The sequence below is a fragment of the Ambystoma mexicanum genome, chromosome 2p, assembly GCF_040938575.1.
Source record: "Ambystoma mexicanum isolate Mex_15411 chromosome 2p, UKY_AmexF1_1, whole genome shotgun sequence".
Taxonomy (NCBI): domain Eukaryota; kingdom Metazoa; phylum Chordata; class Amphibia; order Caudata; family Ambystomatidae; genus Ambystoma; species Ambystoma mexicanum.
Genome location: NC_090923.1, coordinates 1,380,343,707 through 1,380,366,770, shown reverse-complemented (window position 1 = coordinate 1,380,366,770; position 23,064 = coordinate 1,380,343,707). Strand labels below are relative to the sequence as shown.

Sequence of the window (23,064 nt, the reverse complement as noted above, 5' to 3'; positions counted from 1 at the left end):
ACAAGTCCATGCGACTTGGGAGGATAGCTCAGGGGCAACGCGCTCGCCTTGGCAGCAAGACGACATAGAACAAAAGAGATTCGATCCCCAGGTCCGTGCTTAAAAACCTCTGGATATTAAGTGCGTTATAAATAACCAATTACAATTACTGCTGTTAGCCTGCCAGAGATTACTGTGAGGATTGTATACCGGTTACTAATGCATGTAAGGGGGCTGGGCGGCTCATCTTTTGTGCTGCTGTCCAGCCCTCTTGAAAAGTGCAGAATGCCTTTCAGAATAAGGTGACCTTTGAGTGTCTTAAAATACTGCAAATAAAAGTGCAGGCTCTTCACTTTTTATATTTGCAGTAGTTTATGTGAGTCTGTTCCTCTGTGTTCTGTAGTGGACATGCACAGACAAGAATGTATGTACAAAAGCGCATTCTGCCTAACAACTGTGCAGAAGCCACAAATGACTACATGCCCCAGCATGCACCACACATTACTCAGTACCAATGTTGTTAAAGGTCTACATGCCCTCATTCATTATTTAGTTTCCCATAGGCATTCACTGTTTTACTCAGTATAGCTTCCACATGTGACCACATGTCCCAAAACATGTTTGCCGCACTCTATGCAATTTGCTCCATAGGGCTACTGTACATTTCCATAATGTTCTCTGTGACTTTCAGTGTAGAAGCCCACACTGTGGAAATGGCAGTCTCCACATGTGGACCCCTGACAACCTTAATTTGTGTTTCACATATATGTAATTTGAGTTTACTCTGTCTTTTTCATCCTTGCAATGTTTGCGTGACTTTTCATTTTCACAAATGTATTTTACATCTTGCAATGTAGGTGACTGCAATGTATGTAATAGTATATTGTTGGGGTTGTGGACCTCTAGCCCTGCTCCTGCCCATATACCCAAGGCCCAGCCAACCCCCCCTGAGAACACCCAGCCCAGGCAATCAGCTGTCAGTTTCCCCCTCCCCAGTAACAGCATCTGCTGTCTCAGCCTGTATTTGCCCACTTGCCCCACACCATGTGATTTCGCACTCCCTTCCTCCTTGGTCCCTGGTAACAGCTGTGTTCATCAGAGGGGTGGGTGTGGGTGGGCTCTAGAGGGGAAAAGCAACAGCTGTGCAGAGTACACCTGACATTGTATGTGTTTTCCCTACACCATATTATTCCCTCGCCCTTCCTCCTTGGACCCTGGCAACAGCCCAGAAGGCCTGGGGTGGGGAGGGGGGGGGACATCTGTAGAGAAGGGAACTTTTCCTGTAACCTGTTGTGTTCATTATGGGGGGGGGAAGTGGGTGAGAGGACCTGGCCAACTTTTTGGTTGCTGGTGGTGGTGTGCTGCCCATGTGGGTTGAGGGCAGAGGAGCTGAGGAGGCCCTTTTAGCAAGTAACCTTATTTCCCTGTCTGCCCTTCGCCATGCTCTCCCTTTTCACCTTCTTCTCCCCCAACCTGCTCTATTTTCCACCAGTAGGCCTCCTGACCTCTCTGCCGCTGCTTCTCCATGCTTTGCTCTCTTTCTATCTCTTTCTCTCTCTTTCTCACTGTTTCTCTCTACTCCTCTCTCTTCCTCTTTCCTTTTCACTCCTTCCATCTCTTTCTCTCTCATTCTCTTTCTCTTGCTCTCTCTTTTCCTCTCACTGTATTTCTCTCTTCCTCTCTCTCTCTCTTCCTTTTTTCCCTCTTTTTCTTTCTATCGCTTTCTCCTTGTCTCTCTCTTTCTCTTTCTTTCACTCTCTCTCTTTTTCTCTCCCTTTCACTCTCTCTGTCTCTTTCTCCCTCTCTCTTTCTTTCTCTCTTTCGCACCCTTCTTGCAGCCCTCACCTTCTGTACCAACCCCCTTCTCTACCCTCTCCCACTGTCTCCCCACCAGCTATTTTCCTCCTCACTCCCCACTCTCTCTCCACTCCCCAGGTGCCCATTCTTTCTTTGCTCACCTTTATCCCCAGCCTCTCTCACCCTCTCTCCTCCTTATCATCAGCTTGCCCATTCAAACATTTTGCTCTCCATCCATTCCCTACCTCCCTTGGTGTCCCTTCTCCTCCGCCTCTGTATCAATTGTACTCCACTGGCCCCCGGGTCCCATAAATGGTGGTGTACTTAGCTTGAATGCCTGCCATCAATGCCCTGCCTTTTGCCCGCAGCCCAGTGTAGAAAATCATCTGTGTCCAGTGTGCCTATCGTCCTCTGCTCACAATTAGTCTACTTCTTCTCTACCTGTAATAAATCTGTTCTGCAAAGATTTTGTTGCCTTTGTTGGTGTTTCCACTTTTTGGTGTAGCTTGCCTATTATTGCCAGAGCGGGGATGCAGTGTGTCTGCCTACACTGCCTGGGGTCTCCCACACAGTTTCTCCATTTTGGCCTGCCTCCCAAATCCACAACATAGTGGACTGAATGTACCAGAATATATTCTGCCTCTGTACAGCTGTCCCCACAGAACTAAAGGACTCACAATACACTCTTTCTCTCTCAGTGCTACGGTGCTATGAACTAAATAGGACTACTTGGATTCAGTGCAGACACTTAATATAAATGCCTCCCACAGGACTATGTGTCCTGTAAAGGGGTAGGCCTTCCTTAGTACAGGTAACTCAGCAGGACTACATGCCACAAGATGGGCTCTCTCTCACTCGGCTCTGATGCCCCACCACACACAGGACTTCATGTCAAAGGATGGGCTCTACCTCCCTCTGTTCAGATGCCTCAGCAGGACCACATGTCACAAGATGTGCGCTGCCTCACTCAGTTCAGATTCCCCACCACACACATGACTACATCCTCACTCTAAGATCACTTGTCATGTCCACACTGGCCCCGCTTTTATTTAATATTTATAATAAGGAGTTTGAAATCTTTGGCTCTCCAGATGATCCGGACTAAACTTTCACCAGCCATGGCCAGCATAGTGAATGGTGAGGGATCATGGGAGTCGTTGTTCCAAACATTTGGAGAGTCAGAAGTTGCCGACCCCTGATTTATATATAAGCGCTTTCACAACTTGCTTCCATCTTTGGTTGTAGGATTCTATTGCTGCCCTGACGAAGCTCTGCTCTAATTTAATCTCACAGGGAAGAGAGAATAGGGAAAAGAACAAGTTGCAAATTTACTGGCCTAGTTTCAAGTTGCAAATTTTTCTGGCCTAGTTTCAAGAGCACCAAAACTGAACCGCCTATCATGAAAACACAGTCCAATGACATGAAACTTCACTTCGACCGGCCAGCTTTTGCTCTCAGATCCACAGTGCTCTCCACCCTCCGGAAGCTTAAGTGCTTGGAAGACTCATATGTGGCATCACAAGGTCATTCTACAGGAAGTTCAACCAGATATTACATCCAACTCTTTGCCCACATTTGGCCTTATCCCAGGAAGCTCACTTTATCACAATGGCCACAGCAATGGCCGGCGTCAATCTGTGCTATCTAAGTCCCTTTATGTAGCCATCCCTAGAAAGCCTGGCTGCCAGTCAACCCAAGGAGCCTGTAGCATTAGCAACTCCCCCCTTGGTGTGCATACTGCCCTATTGTTGCACAAGCTACACTGGCTCCCTATTCAGGCACACATTACATTAGGGGTTGCAGTATTAACCCATCGTAGTCTCCGGCAATTTGCCCCCCAATATCTCATCCACTGATGTGTTAGATTCAGGTCAGGCAGGTCACGTAGGTTTCCCTACCAGGTGGAGTTTATAATTCCATGGCTCATCCTTTGCTTAGAAAGAATATTTAACAAAATGAAGGGAAAAAAAACACCTAAAAACAATTCTTTTCATAGCAGTTCTTGTCCAGCTAAATGCTACTGTCCTGGAATTAGACAGTGCTCTGATGCTCATTAATAGCCCGTTCGTTCTTTCAGCAAAAGCACTCTGAAACTCTTTGGCCTTCTGGGCTGCACAAGCTATTAAATAAATAAATAAATATAGAAGACTCAGTAGGTCTGATTCTCGCACATCATTTAGGTGGCACTCAGGTCAACATTGGTAGTTGTGGTAGTTATGGTGGTAGCTTTCCACTGAAGTAGCACATGGGGCATTAAGCAATCCAATGGAACGACGAGTTATGTGCGTGTCATTCCACCGAATGACAGAGCCACTAGTTAGAACAAAGAGAGAAAAGAACACTGAACACTAGGAGTTTTGAATACCACATTCTGCAATGAAGGTGCACGGAGCAGTGCTAAATCGATGGCAGAGATTTCAAGATTGCCTGTGTCCAGAAGGTGCAGTTTTCCTGTCCTTTCCCTGTGGCATGCAGCAACGAACCACAACTGAGTATTCTGCGTCCCTCTTCATCAGCCACAGGGGCAGAAAGAGACATCTCTCTAGACTTTGTGAGGACATATTGCTACAGTCAAAACAATAACGCTGTGAATGTCTGAACCAGGTCGACAGATATGTGGAAAACCTTTACGCCATGCTCCTACATTATGGGCACTGATGGCAAGTGTTCTCAGAAAAGGCTGCAGAGCCTGAAGTATGAGTTCCTCTGAGTAACGCTGGGCTGTTCGCCGAATAGACAACCAGCTGCATTTTAGAACAAAGGACAATGAGCGATGGACTACCACTACATTCGTTTATTGTTGGCAAAGCGTGGGTGCCACCAGTTGCTCTACCATCAAAACACAGCATCTCTTCAAAGGTTTGCTGTTCATTGGTGAAGCCTTCAAGGATACAGAGATGGGTGGAGTGGCTCAAAGCTAACACGAGTTTAGCTTTGATCTCAGCACTGTGCAGCTTTGTTGTAAAGCCAGAGTAGGAGAAATATGTGTGTCTCTCTTTTCCTCGTCTCGGTTTATGGCCAGTTAGCTCACGTTGGCACATCCCGATCTAGAGACGGTTCCCACACATGTCATTTTGGTGGTCAATGTGCCCTGCCAACATGCTCTTGTAGACATTCACTGCAAATACACTTAGACAATGCTTTCTATGTGTTGCTAGTGTCGCATGGGCATTATGTTATTAATCATCATAAAATGTGTAGTTTGTTTCTAATGAATTATGTACACTCATAAGAGTTGTGCTTTGGCTGCTCGACCAAAGCTACCCCAGATGAGTGCAGGACGTGTGAGTGGGTTCAGAGCTTGCTTCGCTTGGTAAAGGCCCTTCCAAAGTGCAAGTGCTGCAAACACTGGCTCTGGACAGATTCAGTGCTTGGAGAGGTCTCTTCCATCGATTCTTCACTGGTCTGTTGTGATGCTCAATCGCGCCTTTTTATTGTTTACCGTTTACAGGGTCAGGTTCTGACCCCTATACCCCTTCCCAAGAGTTTTTCTTTTGTTTTTTGCTCCCCTCTTTTCACCCTATCGCTTAAACTCTGTGCCTACCCCATGCCAACCATCTCTGAAATCCTACTTTTCTTTTGTTTAATTTTTGTGTCTTGGCATTTCCTTGAAGGAAAGAATTGTCCCGTTTGCCTCCCTCCTTCTTAATCTCATTCCCACGCCTATGTTTCCCTCACAATTCTCATCCCCTCTCCTGCCTCTCACTTCCCTTTTTTCCTGGCCCACTCTTTGGCATGTTCTGCGTTGTTGGCAAGCTTTTTGTTAATAAAATAATGTTTTATCTTGTAATGATGTCAACAGAAAACATTTGGGAGGTAGGGATTCAACAAGTCTGTTTTTGGGAAGCACACATAATACCCACATAGTGTCATGAGGTTGAGCAGGACCGAAGAAAGGTAGTCACAGAAGGATGATATTTGAACAGATTTAGGTTCATGAAGGTTAGTCACAAAGATTGGTCAAAAATAGCAAACATACCAAACCACACAGTGGCTTTCCCTTAGGGTCTCAACCACAATGCTCATGGGACTGGTTATCCTCAATCTAGGGATCCTTTTGTGGGATATCTTGTCAATTCTCAGTAACTCACAGACATGGGCATGTGAGTTAACTGCACTTCCCCCTTCCCTCCCCCCTGGTACTTCTCCCCTCCCCGATTCTCTGCACTTGCGTGATCTGAATGACACAAGGCCTAGTAAGATCCTTATTTTGTCCTGCCTTGTTTCCCCTTCCTTGTCTTGTCGCGCGTAGAAACACTTGTGTAAAGGCGCGTTATAAATGCCACGTCATATCATATCATGTAAGTCTCCCCACACTTCTGTCTTGGCTGTTGGGTCTGATTCAACCATTCTTCTTCCTTTTTAGGTCTCAATCTCTGGTTCCCAACAGCCATTCTCTGACTCCTTCTCAAGTTGCATTGGTCCAGTACCTTGGGATCTCTCGCCACGTCTCCTCTCCTCCTCTCTCCTCCTCCCCTCCACCTCAACTCCTCCTCTCCTCCTCTTTTCCTCTCCACTCCTTGTCCTCTCCTTCTCCTCTCTCCTCCCTCCTCTCCTTTTTCTGCTGCTTTTGTTCCTCCTGCACCCCCTTGACACTCCAAGTCTTCATACGTCCCGCTTTTAACGCCCTTCCGTCAGAAGTGTAGTGAGCCTGTTTCACCTTCACGTCACTCAGCTTTGCTCTCCTCCTCCTCTTTCTCTCCATCTCCAACTATGTTTTCTCCCCCTCCTCCTTACCAATGTCTTGTCCAACCTCCACCTGATTATATATTATTCTCCTACTCTCTAAATGTTATCACAAACCACCTCTCTACTTCTTCTGTCTCTCCCTCCAGCAAACTCACTCCTATTGATGTTATTCCTCTTCTCCTCCTCACCACCTTCTTACTATTCACCACCTCAGTCACCCCCTTGTTCTTTGCTCCTCCTTCATCTCCTAGCTCCTCATCACCTCTTTCAGCATCGTGCTTCTCCCCCTTCTTCTTCAGCAAGTCCTTCCATCTCTTCTCTTCTGCCTCCTGACCTCCTCTCTAAAGTCCCCTTCCTCTTACTCCAACTTAACTCCCTCATCTGGTCTCCAGCATACTCAAGAAGCTCTCTTCGCACTTCAAAGACCCCAACACTGTCTAAACGAGGACCCTGCGGCTCTTCCACCAACTTCTCCCAGACAGGATATGAGGGTGCCAAACGGACACCTGCTATATTAGGGCCCTAGAATAGGTCATTCCTCCATGCACGTGGAGCAGAGCTGCTCCGAAGAGAACCTTTCTTCCTGGTCCCAGCAAGTGTGAGCTTCCCACCGCTGCAGTTTGGAAATCTCTGCTTTATTAGTGTGAGCTTGCATGCATGTGTTGTCTGCATGTGTGTTTACGTGTGCGTGCATCTGGCAATGTACTTCCCTGATTCTGGCCCTTCCAACACAACATTCTTGCCATCAAGGTTCAGGACTCTATGGTGGCTAGCTGGCCTAATGTTATCGAGCCACGAGTTTGTAGTGGTCTGCCAGAGCTTCCCCTGAAGCTTGAGGGGTCCTGCTAATATCGCATGGGTTACCTTTTGGGGCCGATTGCACAATAAGGTTATGGATATTTCAAAGCAATTTATTTTCAGTCTTGAAGATTCCCTTAAAGGGTCGGAAGCATGGGCTTTCTTTCTGCAATGAGCCCCTACCATCTGACTGGGGCAAGGTGCAGTGGGCTATAGGATCCTCCCCCACAGCCCCTGGGACCAGCATTGTGTAGCAAGCAGCCATCGCCCCCCTCGACCTCCCTGCCCTTTACCTCAAGAGTCAGGTAGAAATCTTTGTCAGAGTAGATATCATACCCGCCTTAACCTCGTAGGTGCATACTAGTTTCTCTGTGACAACACACTTGGACAGTCTTGTAGCAACAGAGTGCATCAAATATCACCACCTTATCCGTCATCAGCAGTTATAAAAAATAAAGTAGGTTCACTAGAGACCCTGAACTAAACAGATGAACAAAAAGTAGCCTTCACTGGAGCATGTCTAGTGTGTCTTCAAAGCAACCTATGCGGTCAACTACGGTGTATGTGTCAGCCCGGCTCCTTCCAGCTGTAGCCCCAGCCAGTGGAATCATCATTGGTGTACCCCACAGGAGAGATGCGGCCATCACATAGTTGACATGATGGTCACAGGTAGGTGTGTCTGGAAGCGTGTGCACCTTTGTTGACCTGGATAGCCACCATTATATGTGTTGACAACTAAGGCACCTGCAAGTCTCTTCGACACAACAAAACATACGCCTTGGAAAATGTACAAAGGTTGCAATGCATCTGTATACAGCTGGTCTACTTAAACGCAGGGGTGGACTGGCCTATAGGTGACTCTGGAGATTTCCCGGTAGGCTTCTGCAGCCTGGGCCTCTTTTGTGTGGTAACCTATTTTATTTCCTAATTTTCCCATAGGAAAGGGGTTCGGTTTGCTGAAAATGTGTAAAATGCTGCCACTATTTCCAAGGCATCTTTTGGTTCCGAGTCCACCCCCGCATAAAAGGCGGTATTCGTCTACCAATATGGAGATCTACTGAGTTGGTTTGCTTTCTTACTGACTCGCCAGCAGAGGTTGATGAGAGGCATGGAGGGATGAAGGCACAAGCCTAAATACTGGCTACAGGTTATAAAATGCAGTCCATTGAGGTAGAGCTGGTGCCGCCCGCACATGAGCACGTGCCGTACATGAGCATGCAATGGCTGTTGCGCGGTGGCCCTGGAACTCTGCAGGCGTTCTATTATGAAATGCAGAAGGGACACTCCAATGAACCCCCTCATTAGGCCGGACATTCTGAAACAGAACTTCCCCCTTGAAAGGGATATTTTAGTTTTGTGTCCTCCTCAGAAATAGCAGGATATCTCTGGCATCAGCCATTGGCGGCAAGTAGGAGTGTGCGCGCTCTGGAGAGAGTTCAAGTACTCCAGTCTGGGACTAGCGCCACAGATCCTCCTGGGAAATTGCTGTTTATTTTCAGAGGACTATTACTACTTAATTATAGACAAATCACTAGCTGTGGAGTCACTAGACATGAGTATTAGAGGGCTGCAAACCAGGGGGCACAAATACAACAAGGGAGCGTGGGGTTGTGGCACATCAAATAAGGGCCATTGCGCCAACAAGCCAAACTGGTTTCTATATCTTACCAAGCTGGTTAAAAAAAGTGTTATTAAGCATGTTCAGAGTAGGTTTAAGACAATACATGTTTTGCATCAAGTTAATATACATCCTAAAAAGTTAACCCATGTTCAACAGTTGCAAAAATGCACTATGCACTCAGCAGGAGACTGCATTCTTTTAACTCAAGCAGACATCACTCACATCACACCCTCAAAGAATGTGTAGTTAAAGGTGGTACTTTGCAGAAGAGACATCACTTCCAGCTCAGCTTTCAATAATAGCCAGTTCAAAAGAGTCAATTTGACAGAAGAGATATCACTCATACTACAGTTTTAAATGATAGTCAAGGTCAGTCGGTTTTAACGGCGCGGAGTACAGGGGAAAGGAGGCAACTGCTAGCAATGGTTGCAGGAATCTCACTTTCCCCCCCTAGAATTGTTTACAGTTTTCAGTTACTGGCTGTACACCCCAGTGGCGGCTGGTTAATTTTTGAATTGGAGGGGCATAAGTATTTCCCCCAAATACGCCAGAGTGACCGAGCATAGCGAGGGAACCACAACCAATTGACAGGTCCAGGGAGGGGTTAACTACCTAGATTTTTTTTTCAATTGTTCATTTTCCAGCACACTTAAAAAAACAAGCATTGGTAAAACCAATAGATTTGGCTTTTTTTTTCATTGGGCAAGTGAATTTTGATATTGCAAAGCATTAAATAATGATCATTGAAACCTATGTCACGAGCACGGGAACAGTGCAAATAATGATCAATAAAAACCTATGTCACAGGCAATGAAACAGTGCACATATATGTTTATTAAACATGACAACGACAAGTCAGGCCACTAACTGGATGTGTTGATATAGCAGCAATGTACAAAGTTGGAATACTGTAAGAGATGAAAACACAACTCACATGCAGATAACCAGGATTTCAAAATGCTATCTTACATGTGGTAGACCATATAACACTGAGGTTCCCCACCTCGTTAAACAGTGATATCACAGCTAAAGTTAGGCTCAGGTTGTCTAAAATGTCAATGCAAACCATAAAGTGGAAAAATTAATTACAACCACGGGCACAGCTCTAGGCAACCCTCCAGACTGCACACATTTTACTGTCATGGTGACTATTCTGACAGATGACATGAGCATCTTACAAAGTGTGCTCAGAAGGAATTCACATTTATATTGTTATCAGACATGTTTAATATATTGGTAGTCTTTCTTATGTTCCATAATGCACTTTGGTTTTATGCAAAGTAGCCACCATCCTCTATTCAGGGCACCCACATTGGAGGCTTTGCGCCGCCCTTCAGTCGCACTAACATCACCAACAACCCAACCACTCCCCCCACGCAGGGGAGGTAAGGGAGTTCCCCCAGTAAATGTCCATTTCCAGCACTGGTTTACAGTATGTTCCAATCACTCACACGTCTTCTCAGGTGCAGTTTAGCCCTGCCAAATGTGATCTTCCCGTAAGGTTCTAACATATGACAGTACCAGCAGTTAGCAAGGTGCTCCATAAAAACCAACACTCCCAGAGGATATTGTATACAAGATGGGTTTCGAAAATTGGTGCAGTTTAAAAACCATACATGGATTCGTTAAAGAAGGGCTCCACGACCTTTTACTCTTCAGATATTTTGAACTAAAAATACCATCAGTCCTAAACATCTTCCATTGCGTGTGCGTTGTAGTCCAAAACATCTGCAGAACACAGGTTGCAGACACTGCTTGAAAGCCTATGTGGCACATCACTTCGCTTCGTCTATGAAGCAAATACACAACGTTACATTAAGGAAACTTTCAAGATAAAAAGTTTACTTTCTTTTTGGTTCCTGTGTGCAGCTGTGATTATACGCCCCTGTTTACTGATATCAATCAATGCTCACCCAAGTGGCGCTGGCTGGCAACTGCATGGTATATTTCTATGAAGAGAAAGGGCAATACTCTTGCATAGAAATACACACTTCTTTGTGGAATTCTTACCATCTGTCCCATTTTCTAGTCAGATTTGTTATATCTGCCTCTCATACTGCCCCAAGTTCCTTTTGTTTGTATCGTGGCCTCTTAAAAAACAAGCCAGAATAAAGAGGTATCCTCAACTTCATCCAATACCTTCAAGCACCCCTAAAGTGATTCCCCTCTGCCTAAAGAAGAAACATTGGAACCTACAATGCAGAATATTCTAATGGAACTTTGTGTTTTAAAGCCTTTCATGGAGGCTACAAACACTAAACTCCAAAATCTGGATGATAAATGGCCACTGTGTGAGTCCAGAGTATCTGAAGTTGAGCGAAGAGTGGGCCCTGCAGAGGATGCCACTAATAGAGTGGAAGCATTGGAAACAGTTATTAAAACCCTTCAGAAGCAGTCTAAAAATTTAGAAAACCGGAATAGAATGAACAATCTCTGTATTGTCGGCTTTCCTGAGGAGGTAGAGAAAAATAATCAAATTTAATTTTGTATGCTCCCTAAGTTTCTTGACCTCCCAGCATCAGGACAACTCAACATCCAAAGAGCACATTACGTGGGTCCTCTCAGCTCTATACAAAAACCAGGCACCGCTTCCAGAAGTCTAATTTTGGCCCTGTTGGATTATACTCATATTCAAGTGATGCTGAATAAAGTGAATCAGGTCAAGCGACTTATATGGGATGGCCGAAGAATGTATATTTCTCAAGATGTCTCCAATGCCATGGCCCAAGAAGGAAGGAACTCCTTGCTGTTAGTCTTTCTCTGAGGCAACTAAACGCACGATATGGAATTATACATCCAGGAATTCTGAAAGTAACCTCAAAGGGCCATACATCAACTTTTGAAAATCCAAAGGACCTTTGACAGTTTATTCAAACTCATAAGATGGAAGAAATTGATACTTTGCATCCTCCCCCACAACAATCTGGCTGATATGTGGCTATATATAGTCTCCTTTGTTTTTGCTCTCCCATAATTGGAATGGAGATGGTGCTGATCCCCTCTTACCCGGCTCTCCATCTCTGCAGTTCTTCTAATCAGCATGATTTGGTGTGGCTGTTTCCAGTTAGTTATGATATGATATGATATGGCATTTGTAACGCGCCTACACACAAGTGTTTCAAGGCGCGACGAGGCAGGGAGGGGGGAACAGAGGGAAGACAGACAACGATCCTACTAGGCCAGGTGTCATTCAGATCGCGCAAGTGCATGGGTAGGGGGAAGGGTAAAAAGTGCATGGGGAAAAGGGAGGGGGGAAAAGTGCAGTACAGGGTAGAGTAATAGATAAATAATAGGGCCAGCTGGTGGCAAGTGCAAGGTAAGTGCAGACAAGTGCTGGGAAGGGGGCTGTAGGGATACAGAGACAGTCCCGCAGTGCTGGGGTTGCCAGGGAGGCAGTGCAAGTGTAGAGTGGCAGGGCCAAGGACTGAGATCGGTGAGAGTGGCCCAGTTGCAGATTCAGTGGAGTTTCAGTTGAAGAATTAGCAGGGGAGAGGGGTAGAGAAAGCAGAAGCAAAGAGGAAGGTTTTGAGGTGCTTCTGGAACCGGAGATGGTTCTCCTCAAGTTTCAGGGCGGCAGGAAGGCTGTTCCAGAGGGAGACCCCTGCCGCAGAGAGAGATCTACCCCCGACTCGTTGCTTGGAGAAGTGGCTGACCCTGAGGGAGTTTGAGGCGGATGAGCGAAGAGCTCAAGAAGGAAGATATTTAGGAAGAGAGAGTTGAAGGTATTTAGGCCCTAGGCCCCAGAAGGCCTTGTGGACAATGCAGAGGGTTTTAATCCTCGCAGCCACTGGGAGCCAGTGTAGAGATTTCAGTCCTGGAGAGATACGGTCCCTGGGCTTGAGGCCAAGGACAAGTCTCACAGTCCTGTTCTGGATAAGTTGCAGAGAGCGGAGTGTAGAGGCAGGCAGATTTAGATAGAGGCTGTTACAGTAGTCCAGTTTCGAGAGAACCAGGGCTAGGGAGACAGTGAGCTTCAGGGGGAAGGAGAGGAAAGGAAGAATACCTCTGAGGAGGTACAGTTGGTAGTGTGACTTCTTAGAGACGTCAGATATGTGAGGAGAGAAGGAGAGTGTGGAGTCGAAGATGACCCCGAGAGTTTTTGCCTTGCAGGTAGGAGCAGGAAGAGGGCCAAGAGAGGCCGGCCAGAGAACGGCAGGGAAGGAGGGAGTGGGTGTGCCGATGAGTAGAATCTCAGTCTTACTGGCAATAAGGCAGAGGTCATTGGCGGCACACCACTCCTGCATAGCAGACAGACATTCAGAGATGAGGGAAGTAGAGGAGGAGGCCGAGGGTAGCCTGAAAATGAGCTGGGTATCATAGCCACGTTACAAACTTTTTTTCCGAAAGTTACTATATATTTCATCTTAATTTTGTGCTGACTGTGTTTGTGTCTCCCGATCCCTTGTGTTTTCATTCCTGTTTCATGTTATTCCACCAGGATAACTTAAGCTCATATGTCAGGGTAATTTCACATGTTGCTCCACCTTATGGATGAATATGCATTGTTATGCTCTTTATATTTACCAGCAGGCACTCCTAGTTGGGAAGCTATGCCACTAAATATTTCCTCATGGAATATTAAAGTTTTGAACAACCCTATCAAGAGACAAAAAGTTATTTCTTATTTAAACAGAACCAAACCGGTGATTGCTTGCATTCAGGAATCACATCTTTCAGCAACTGAAGTGGCTAAACCTAAGAGATTATCAGTGGCTCAGGTCTTTAAAGGGGTAGCTCATGGTCAAAAGAATGGTGTGATTACCCTTATCAATAAAGCTTTTAAAAGTAAAGTGGTTAAGTCTGACTCTGACAATTTGGGCAGATAGCTCCTTGTTAAACTTTGCATTGATTCTCATTGTGTATGGACTTACCTCACCAGATCCCACCTGTTGGTCTTATTTGAAAGATTACCCATTTCAAGCAAATCCATGCACCTTCATTATTTGTGGGCACTGTAATGAAGTTATTGACCCCTTTCAAGATAGGAAATCATCTGTGCATTTGAAAAACTCTAAATCTTGCAAGCAATTTTTAAACTTGATCTCTTTAAAGCGGGCTCTGCAACCTTTTGTTCTTCAGATATTTTGAACTAAAAATACCATCAGTCCTAAACATATTCCATTGGTGTGCCTTGTAGTCCAAAACATCTGCAGACCACAGGTTGGAGACACTGCTTGAAAGCCTATAGAAATGCAGCAACGTTTTCAGTGCATTCTTAATATATGACAGAAGAATACTTTTAACTAGATGCATAGTCAACATATGTTCAATGCTTCCTGTCCACAGATCTCGAGCATTAGACCCCTCTGGCCACCGTCCACTCTAATTGTCGGGCAGCGCCAGCAGTGCTGGAGGATCACTTGGGCAAGGAAAATAGGGCTCGTGCTGTGGTCCACATTCCATTAGCTGGTGAATGGGGGTTTGGGGGTAACTCTTCTCTGCCTGGCCACGCTCAGCAAATCACACGCTTACTTGTGTCACTGGCTTTGGCAGCTTCTCGGCCGCAGCACTTTTTAGATGAACATGGTGGAGGCTCCCTCCTCCTACCCAGATCAGCAGCTGCCCTTTAAACTGCTCCAGCTGATGTTAGATGTAGCAGACCAAAAAGGTTGCCACCACCCCATTCAAAGAAAACACGCAACTTTTGAAGCTATTTCTCTGGAATTCTGTGTCAAGACGAAACCTCCAGGCTGCCCAAACTACTAAGGCCAGGCACTCGTATTCCCACTCTCCCATTCCCTAGTCACCCTAAGAACATATACTTTACCCGGTACCATGCTGGCGCCACCTGCAGCCAATACCAATCAGAGACCCTATCCGGAATGGCAGCAAAGGACGCCTGGAAATAGAGATCCCTAGTGTCCCCCGCAAGCCTCTCCGGCACTGTATTCAATGAGATCTGTTTACTGTCATCATTGTCAAACTAGATAATCAGCAAAATTACGCTAAGGAAGGGGCGTCTTACCTGCTATAGTCTATGGAACTGCCTGAAATCATCCGATCCCAACTCAGCGCTCAACTGAAAAGGCAACTTGGTTGTGGTGCACTGTACTTATCGTACCAGACCTACTTCCTCTACTTCCTCTGCCCATTAACTTTGGAGGTGTGTCCCTTCCCTCGCTCGGCTTCCGAACACCCACCTGTGTGTCTCCACCCACGTGACAGCTGCGGCTAGTGTGCACGGGCAGGCATGGTTCGCTCCCTCGGTTTACCCTGTGTGAAACTAGCAGGTCTACAGGGAGGTACGTCAGAACTCTTTCTCTACCACCTGAAATAAAATGGCTGCCTTGGGGAAATAAACGCAGACTGGAGATCCAATCACACCATACTGACATCACTAACTGCATATCCAATTAGGTACTACTTATAGCAGAAAATACTAGACACCCATACCCACAAGCAAGTATATGGACATTTTGAGAGACATTTTAGAACAAAGCAACAGTAACTTGTTTATTTTTTGTACAAAATACATTAAAATGTGTAACATAACTTAACGCTGCAGTAAAACGCGCAAAGAGGGCAGGCCTGGTATTTTTTACAAGACATCTCTCATAGATGCCCAGTAAAAAAAATACTGTGCCTGACCCTGGCCCCCCCGCACCTCGAGCCGGCAGCTGATTTTGACTGCTGAGGGGGTTGTTGTGAAACAAACCCCTCCCTCATTCACACACGCACCCATCATCATACACTCACTCGTTACACACAGCATACACGCATACCATCATATATTTAAACAAATTTGCCTTCTACCTGGTGTTGAAGTTTCCCCCAGCGCACCAGCTCCTGCGTAGCACCATCAGGAAACAGGAAGCAAAGACAGATTCCTGGTTCCTGCACATGTGTGCAAGAGCCGGAGTGCTGATGACAAAGGGCCTTGTTCTGTTTGTATGTGCTGGGAGGCGCAGGAGCACCCCTACACGGATACAAACATGCAATTCCCTAGCCAGCATCCCCAATGCTCGGCGGGAGAGCAGAGCCGTCAAAACGGCATTTCCTTTTGATAGTTCAAGCCAGCCTAGAAGCGCTTCCTCAGCTGGCTCCTCAGGTACATCATAATGATAGAGGGTGCTCGTGGGCCGCCCCCCCCCCCCCCCCTCTTGTCCATTAAGGACGAGCCGCCACTAGTACACCCTCAATAAATCTATGCAAAGGTTCAATGTGGCTGGAGATGAAATACTGTTGACTTTCTGATGTCATGTACATGAACTACACTGTTGGTAATGCATGGATTTTTAGTACATTAAGGGATCCATAGACACACTCTACGATAGAAGGCTACCAGGGTAGCTCAACAGGTTGAGTGACAGTTGATGAAAAGCTAGATATTCAAAACTGGTTGTTAATCATATGACTTTTTGCAATTCCTTATACAAAACAAGTGCTATAAACTGTGTTCGGCCAAGGGATGGGTTGAGCTGGTCGCTTGGTTACATTCAGGCGGGGGTGAGGGAATCTCTGCCCCTGTAGTGAAAATCAATAGTTGGCACTGATGACCCAACATTTGATTTCCTAATAACAGCTTTATAAATATATCCTGTGATAAAACACAAACGAAGGGGCATACAAATCACATAGTATGTGGGTGGTAGTTGGACAAAAAAACAAACACATTTTAACGAAAACTAGTGAATGCATGTTTAAGCAGCATTTTTACGTTTGGAAATGTCTTTTTAGTTTTTTTCTATGCAAGTGTAAGATGCACATTTGGAAAACAATAGTGTGCCCAGAATGTAGGAAGCCTGCTTTAACAGTGATGCCCCCCACCTAAAGGTGTCTCACCCGCTAGTCCCCGGAGATCTGTCATCCAGGTGGCCAGGACACAGCCATTGCTATTGGATCCAGTTCCTGGGGGTGGACCAGTGGGGGAGGATCTCCTGGGTGAGGGGTCTTTGGAGAGTGGAAGTGGGACACTGAAGGTTGAGATGTGGTATCCCCTTCCTTGTAGAACCTTTTACCTATCCTACCCCATAGGATATTTAGAAGCTCTACCTCCCTTTTCCAACATGAACACTTTCTTACACTATAACAGAAAATGGACTAACACCACAGCCGTTTGTTTACCTGACATGTCCCAATACATGGGTCAGGCAGAGTCAGGCAATTGACACTAACTATGCACACCTGGCAACCCTTTACCCTCCCACAGGGATAAAAGCCGGAGCATGAAAACACACTTTGAGCAAGGCCAAACACACAAGGAAACAGCTACACCAAACCGGCAGTTCAAACAGAGGAGAAAGGCAGCGAGATCTGGAAGGACAACGAAGGGGGAACTGCCCTTGTCCATTTCAACTCAGACCAGCAAAGCCTCCGAGAGGGAAATCATAAGACCGGGAGTTACAGCTGACGTGTGGAGGAACAGATGATAGCAAACCGACGTGTGTTGAGCCCAAGGTTGGAAGTGGCAACATTAGATGAACGCAGGAATGTGAAACAAAAAACTTGTGTTTGTTTGAATTTTATGCAAAAGCCCAGGTGTCAGAGTGCTCCTACGTAGGTCACATCAAATCCTTTGTACAATCGAAAGTCTCTGACCCATGGCGGAGAAAAAGATAGGGGAAGGGAACCCCACTTCACGATAAGAATGTGTACTGTGAAATAAGGCAAGCGTGAACCCGACAGAGGGATGCTGAAAGAAAGCTAGGAGAAGGGAACCACGCTTTCTGATGAAGATTAGCAAATCATGAACTGTGTTGGAATTTCATGAACTGTGTTAAGGAAAGGCCGTAGTGAACCTGACGGTGGGAGGCCCAAGTTATAAGGAAGGATACAAGCCCGATGGAGGGAGATCCTAGGAGTGAAGAGCAATCGCCCAGGTGCAAGATAACTGGAGGAACTTTTGTTTGTGTGTTGGTTTGTCATTGTGAATCAGCAGGCCTTCTAAGGCAAGAGACTTTTGCAGGAAAGAGACTTAGCTTCTGTAGGTTTTTGATATATCTTTGAACTGGAACTGTGAACCTCATGCTAATGAGGGCCAGGAGTGTGCTGTGCTCTGAAGTCCTGCCTAGCCCCGTGCTTAAAACGTGGGGAAGGGAGACCCAGCCATACCATCCTGACTTATCATTTTTGTGAACACTTCTTTCTTTTCTGGTGAACATTATCCCACACTCTTTTTGTAACTTAGTGGTAAGGATTGGCAATAGTTTTTTTTTATAGTATAGGCCCTTTTTGATTGACTAGATGCCACTAGGACTGCCTTATTATTATTTGATGGTCGTAGCTTGCTCCCATCTTAGCTTTAGGTTTAGATTAGGAGTTTTTCTCACCCCTGTACATAGTTTCATAAACAGCCTTGAACTGTGATCACTTGTGTCTTTACTGTTGCCACCATGTGTTCCTTACACACCCCAGTGTTAGTCATGGCCCATTGATTCCTGTGGTGTCCCTTTCAAGCCAGAAGATAGAACCCAGGCTGAGCAAATAGAGCCTGCCAACGTGCGAATGACGGCTGGGCAAAATGAGCAACTTTAAAACTCCAGGCAAGAGTTCTTTGCCGGAGGGGTGGGGGGCAGGCCAGGCCAGCAATTAGGGATGGGAGCAGTAAATATGGGGGGCAATTCCCTCCCTTTATCCCCCTGTAGGGACACCTATGCTCACTGGGGGACTGTTTAAATATTTACTAACCTTTTTGGATGCGATTGACAGTGTCAAAAACAAGACTGACAAGTCTTTAGAGTGCAACTGGAACAGAATATTCCCAAAAAGGACCGGCAGGTAAGATTGTCTGTGTGTGCATGGAGGTGTAGTATGTGTGCAGCGTTACACTAGCCAAATTATCAAAGTTCAAGAGATGGACTATTCTCACTCGGAACCGTGTGGTTGAGTTCAACCTAGAGGGTCATATTTGAAAATGATCTCTACCAGAAAAGAAGAGAAGCATTTTAGAAATTGATAGTAACCATTTAGACTTATACAATTGAATAGCAACCTTATTCTTTAAGAAACAATGCTCTGCGGTTAAACTGTCTAGAAATGAGTGCGTTCTCAATACACCTTATTGGTGAACACAGCCTTCTACTGTCACTTGTAATAGCCCACAGTCAAATTCTAGAGTAGTGTCTGTCATGCACCACAGTGTTGTTTGTATGCTAGCCGTGACCATGCACTTTAGCTCCAGCCTACACAGTGCATTGAACAGCAAAATATATCGAAAGGTCACAATTGCCCTTCATGATTCTAAGATGAAGCGCCAAAGATTATTTGGCTTCTAATGAATGTTGATATTTCTATATCTCAATGTTGGCAAGAAGGACAAGTTTCGCACTTCAGGTTAAACTCTACCACACCATTCTGTATTTTTAAAAATGGCTACCATCAAAATTGTTTAATTGCCACCATTAATGCATTGCTGGTATCAAGCAGCCTCTGAGTCTGTGCGCAAATGTGTACAAGCTTTTTTAGTCAGCCAAAACATATGCAAGCATTTGCAGACATTCTTACATTGAGCATAAGGTTGCACATGTTCCTTGAAACAGTTGCGTATAATACTCATGGAGAATGGCCGGATCTGTGCTTGTACTTATTTGGCCACCTTGAGTCAATCGCAGATTACACACTGATTTGGCAGGCGTTTAGCTGGTAAGGCAACCCATCGTGTTCCAGCAGGAGGATGAACATCCTCAGCAAAGGGTCTATTTTATTCAAACTCATATTTTCAGAACTGGGCAGCGGAAACTCTGCCAATGTTCCACTGAAGACTTCAAATGCCATGTGCAGGTCTTTGTTACCAACTCTGGTACTGCAATTTTTATTTTTTTTGGTTTCTTTGAGGCACATCGGATGCAATGAGACTGGCCTCCAGCTGAACACCCATGCCAAGCGAGGTCGCAGATCTGATCTGAGCTGTGGAGTGCGTGATGCCAGCCTCGCAGATCTGACAGTGCACTTTGCTACTGCAGGATACTGCTTCCTCCGTTTCTCCGAAATGGACCGGATGTACGTTATACGTGCTGTTATATGGGTGGAGAATGGATTTAGCCACTCTGTTTGTATATGCCGATGAGTCAGGCCTGGAGGGTAAGGGGAGCAGTAACCAGCCCTCCCATGCACTGGTGTGTTTTGCATTAAAGCCCATTTCTCTCTACTTCTGATTTCCTGTGTATTATTTCTGTCTGAGTGCCTGGAGAGAATGGCGGGGGGAACAGGACGAGGCTGTAACAGTCTTTTCCACTGAAGGCCAAAGACAATCAGAAAAGCTACGGTAGCCTGGGACTCTCAGGTAAAATCTCATTAATCATTTACAATGACTGATGCAGACCAAGGAAGACATTCAATGAGTGGATGCACAGGCAAAGCCTTGACATTTTTTTTTTGATTCAGGAGGCTGGTCATATTATCTATCGATAACATTCAAGTTCCAAGCAGCAACGCATTGATATTCTGTGACGGCAGGGAGAGGACTTTGAAGCTGATCCAAAAGAGAAATTGGGCAATACATAGGTCTTCACTGGAGCACACTGACAATTGCACAATGTATTGTGCAACCAAAGTTACCTCCTACCACTTTCATCCTTCTTCCTTGGCTTTTTTGATGGATCATGTCAGGCGGGTTATTCAGTCTACAAGTGGGAGGACCTGCGCTGCTGCAAATTCTAACTGATGCCACGATCCATAAGTTAACATATGACACCCAACTATACGAGGGAACATTTTTAATATGCACATTCAGCGCTTCCAGCCCTATATAAAACCTACTATGACTTCAATGACCTCAAGGCTTATAAAATGTTACCTCCAAAGACAGGATTTCTTATACTCTTTCCAAAAATGTCTCCAGGCTCACAGATCTCTCACTTAAACAACACCATCATAATTATAGCTCCCTACAGCGGTGGTCTGCATCCTTTGGTTCTCCAGATGTTTGGGACCACAACACTGATGGACCATGCTGGACACAGTCAATGCTGAGGGATTGTGGGAGTCGTAGTCCAGACCATCTGGAGAACCACAGATTGCAGTCCCATGACACCCAGTTTAGCACAATTTCCTCACCCATAAGAACACATTCATAAAACATGCTGAATACCTGTTTCACATGTATGGACAGTTCCCCTTTTTCATTCTGCGCATAGTTCCAGAAGCATTGCCTATATAATTCATACTGGAATCTACCAATAATGGGGCACAAAGAAATTAACCCATCACCTGCTCGAAAAATAACACCCCCGCCCTAATCATCTTGTGCACTCTTCCCCCAAGTCCTAATTTCACGAAAATTAAATGCATCAGCTTCAAGGCCGGGAAGATAGCTCAGGGTCAACGAGTCTGCCTTGGAAGCAAGGCTACACAGAGCAACACGCGGTCATGTGCATGCTTAGAGACTGGTTTCCGGTGTTACGTTCTTTATAAAAGATTAACTAAATCAGTTGAATTCAGGAAAACTTCTGCTATCAGAAAATCACTGTCCACCAGCAGTTAAGAAACCGGTTTATGGGATTACACTTACTCAACGAAAGCAAGAATGTACTCTAGTTATTCTCCAAAAATGTATCGCTGTGCATTTGACAAAATGCCCATTGACCTGCACGCCACACCAGACACGCACTTCAGGCTTACCGTTTCAAACATATAAGGCATTTCAGTGCCATCACCATTGCTTAGTACTCAGTTGTCTGTAGGACACTGGTTTATGCCAAAGAAAAAATCAAAATAAAATGCAACACAATTGAGAGCCTATGGCTGATCTGCAGCCTTAAATCTAGTTGCCAAATATTTTGCGCTTCCAAATAAATCTCGGAGTTAGCGTCAGCAGGATAGTTTCAAACCTCTAAAGAGAAACGTCTGCAAATACCGTAGCAATCAGACAAAAACGTCTCTTCAATCCTTAAGGAGACGCAGAGGGACAGTCAAATCGGATCAGGTTATAGATACTGAATTTTTGGTCTTCAATATCCTTTGTGAGTCAGCCATGGGACATCTAAAAAAGACCTGTTTATTTACTTCCTCAACTATTGACAGAGACATTCCTCACAGGCAGCAGCGAACTGCACATCAATTTAAGAAGAATAAAACATTTAAAATATTCCTGAAAACAGTGCAAGCAATCACTCAATTTCCAGTTAACCTGGAGCAACCACAGAACAGCATCAAATCAAGGAGTTACAAAAAAAGAGGGCACTCCACAATGATAGCTGAGTAATTTCTACTGAACTGAGAAATTGATTACATTCTCTGGAGTTGAGGTGGTGGTTTATTTCACTCGATGTACATCCAACCTCTAAGTCCCGGCTCGTCATTTCACCTACAAAACACTTTAAAAACAAAGGTGGACTCGACTCATAGCTGGATCAATCAAACAGAAAAGGCTGCTGCTCCTTTGGAAATACTCAGACATTGCTGAGGTTTTGAGAAAGGTTCTTGTGTAATCACTTCAAGAACGACCAATTGCACCCCCCCTTGTGTAATCTCTCTCTCTAATAATCACAAGAGGCATACCTGGCATAAGTAAAGAAATACATGGTGACACCAGCACATGGTATAAAACCTCAACACACTAGAAGAAACAATAAAAAAACTGAGCTACGACATGGATGTGATGAGCTTTGGAAAATCTGTGATCAATCCCATTGGCAGAGGAAAGGTGTTCACTGTAATACTGCAATGCTTTCATCATAATTTCTAATTCATCTCTAATTTTGTGTAAGCATTTTTATCTCAGAATTATAATCATCGATACAATTTTGTCATACCTGTTGTTTCTCACAAGGGTCCCGAAAGGCGGTTCCTTGCTTTACGCTCAGCCGATCGCTCCCGGCCGATGACTGCCTGTAAGACGCAATGTCCTCCAAAGGGAAGTTCTCAAGCAGTAGCAGGCAGCGCAGTGCCTGCAGAAACTCCCCACCCAGCCCATTACAGAATAACATTCAAATCCAGGCTAGAGGAGGAGGCTGCAGAACGAGCTTGGCCGGCTTTCCAAGACTTGGAAAAACATCAAGGGCTGATGTCACCATCAGAGATCCATGGCAGCTGTCTTCCAGCATTATCAGTGTTACGCCTGTAAGGGAAGCTAAAGTTTTTGCATTCAGAGGGCAACAGCTATTTTCTACAATGCATTTGGAGATTTGAAAAATCGTCAATGAGACTACCCATGGAGCTATCCAGGACTTTTGCATGCCTCCTGAAGCCACGTCTGTTGTGCTGTGCCCATCGCTCTTCCCACTATACCCATCTCGCCAACC

General features: G+C 45.4%; 1 protein-coding gene across 1 annotated transcript in view; it reads right to left on the bottom strand.

The window, feature by feature from the left end:
• Positions 1-22,714, bottom strand: part of LOC138567515 (lipopolysaccharide-induced tumor necrosis factor-alpha factor homolog) — a 302,792-nt gene extending 280,078 nt beyond the window's left edge. Inside the window, exon 1 of the mRNA XM_069645785.1 lies at positions 22,576-22,714. The gene's annotated coding sequence lies outside the window, so the exon portion shown is untranslated. The remainder of the gene's footprint in view (positions 1-22,575) is intronic.
• Between the last annotated feature and the right edge of the window lie 350 nt (positions 22,715-23,064).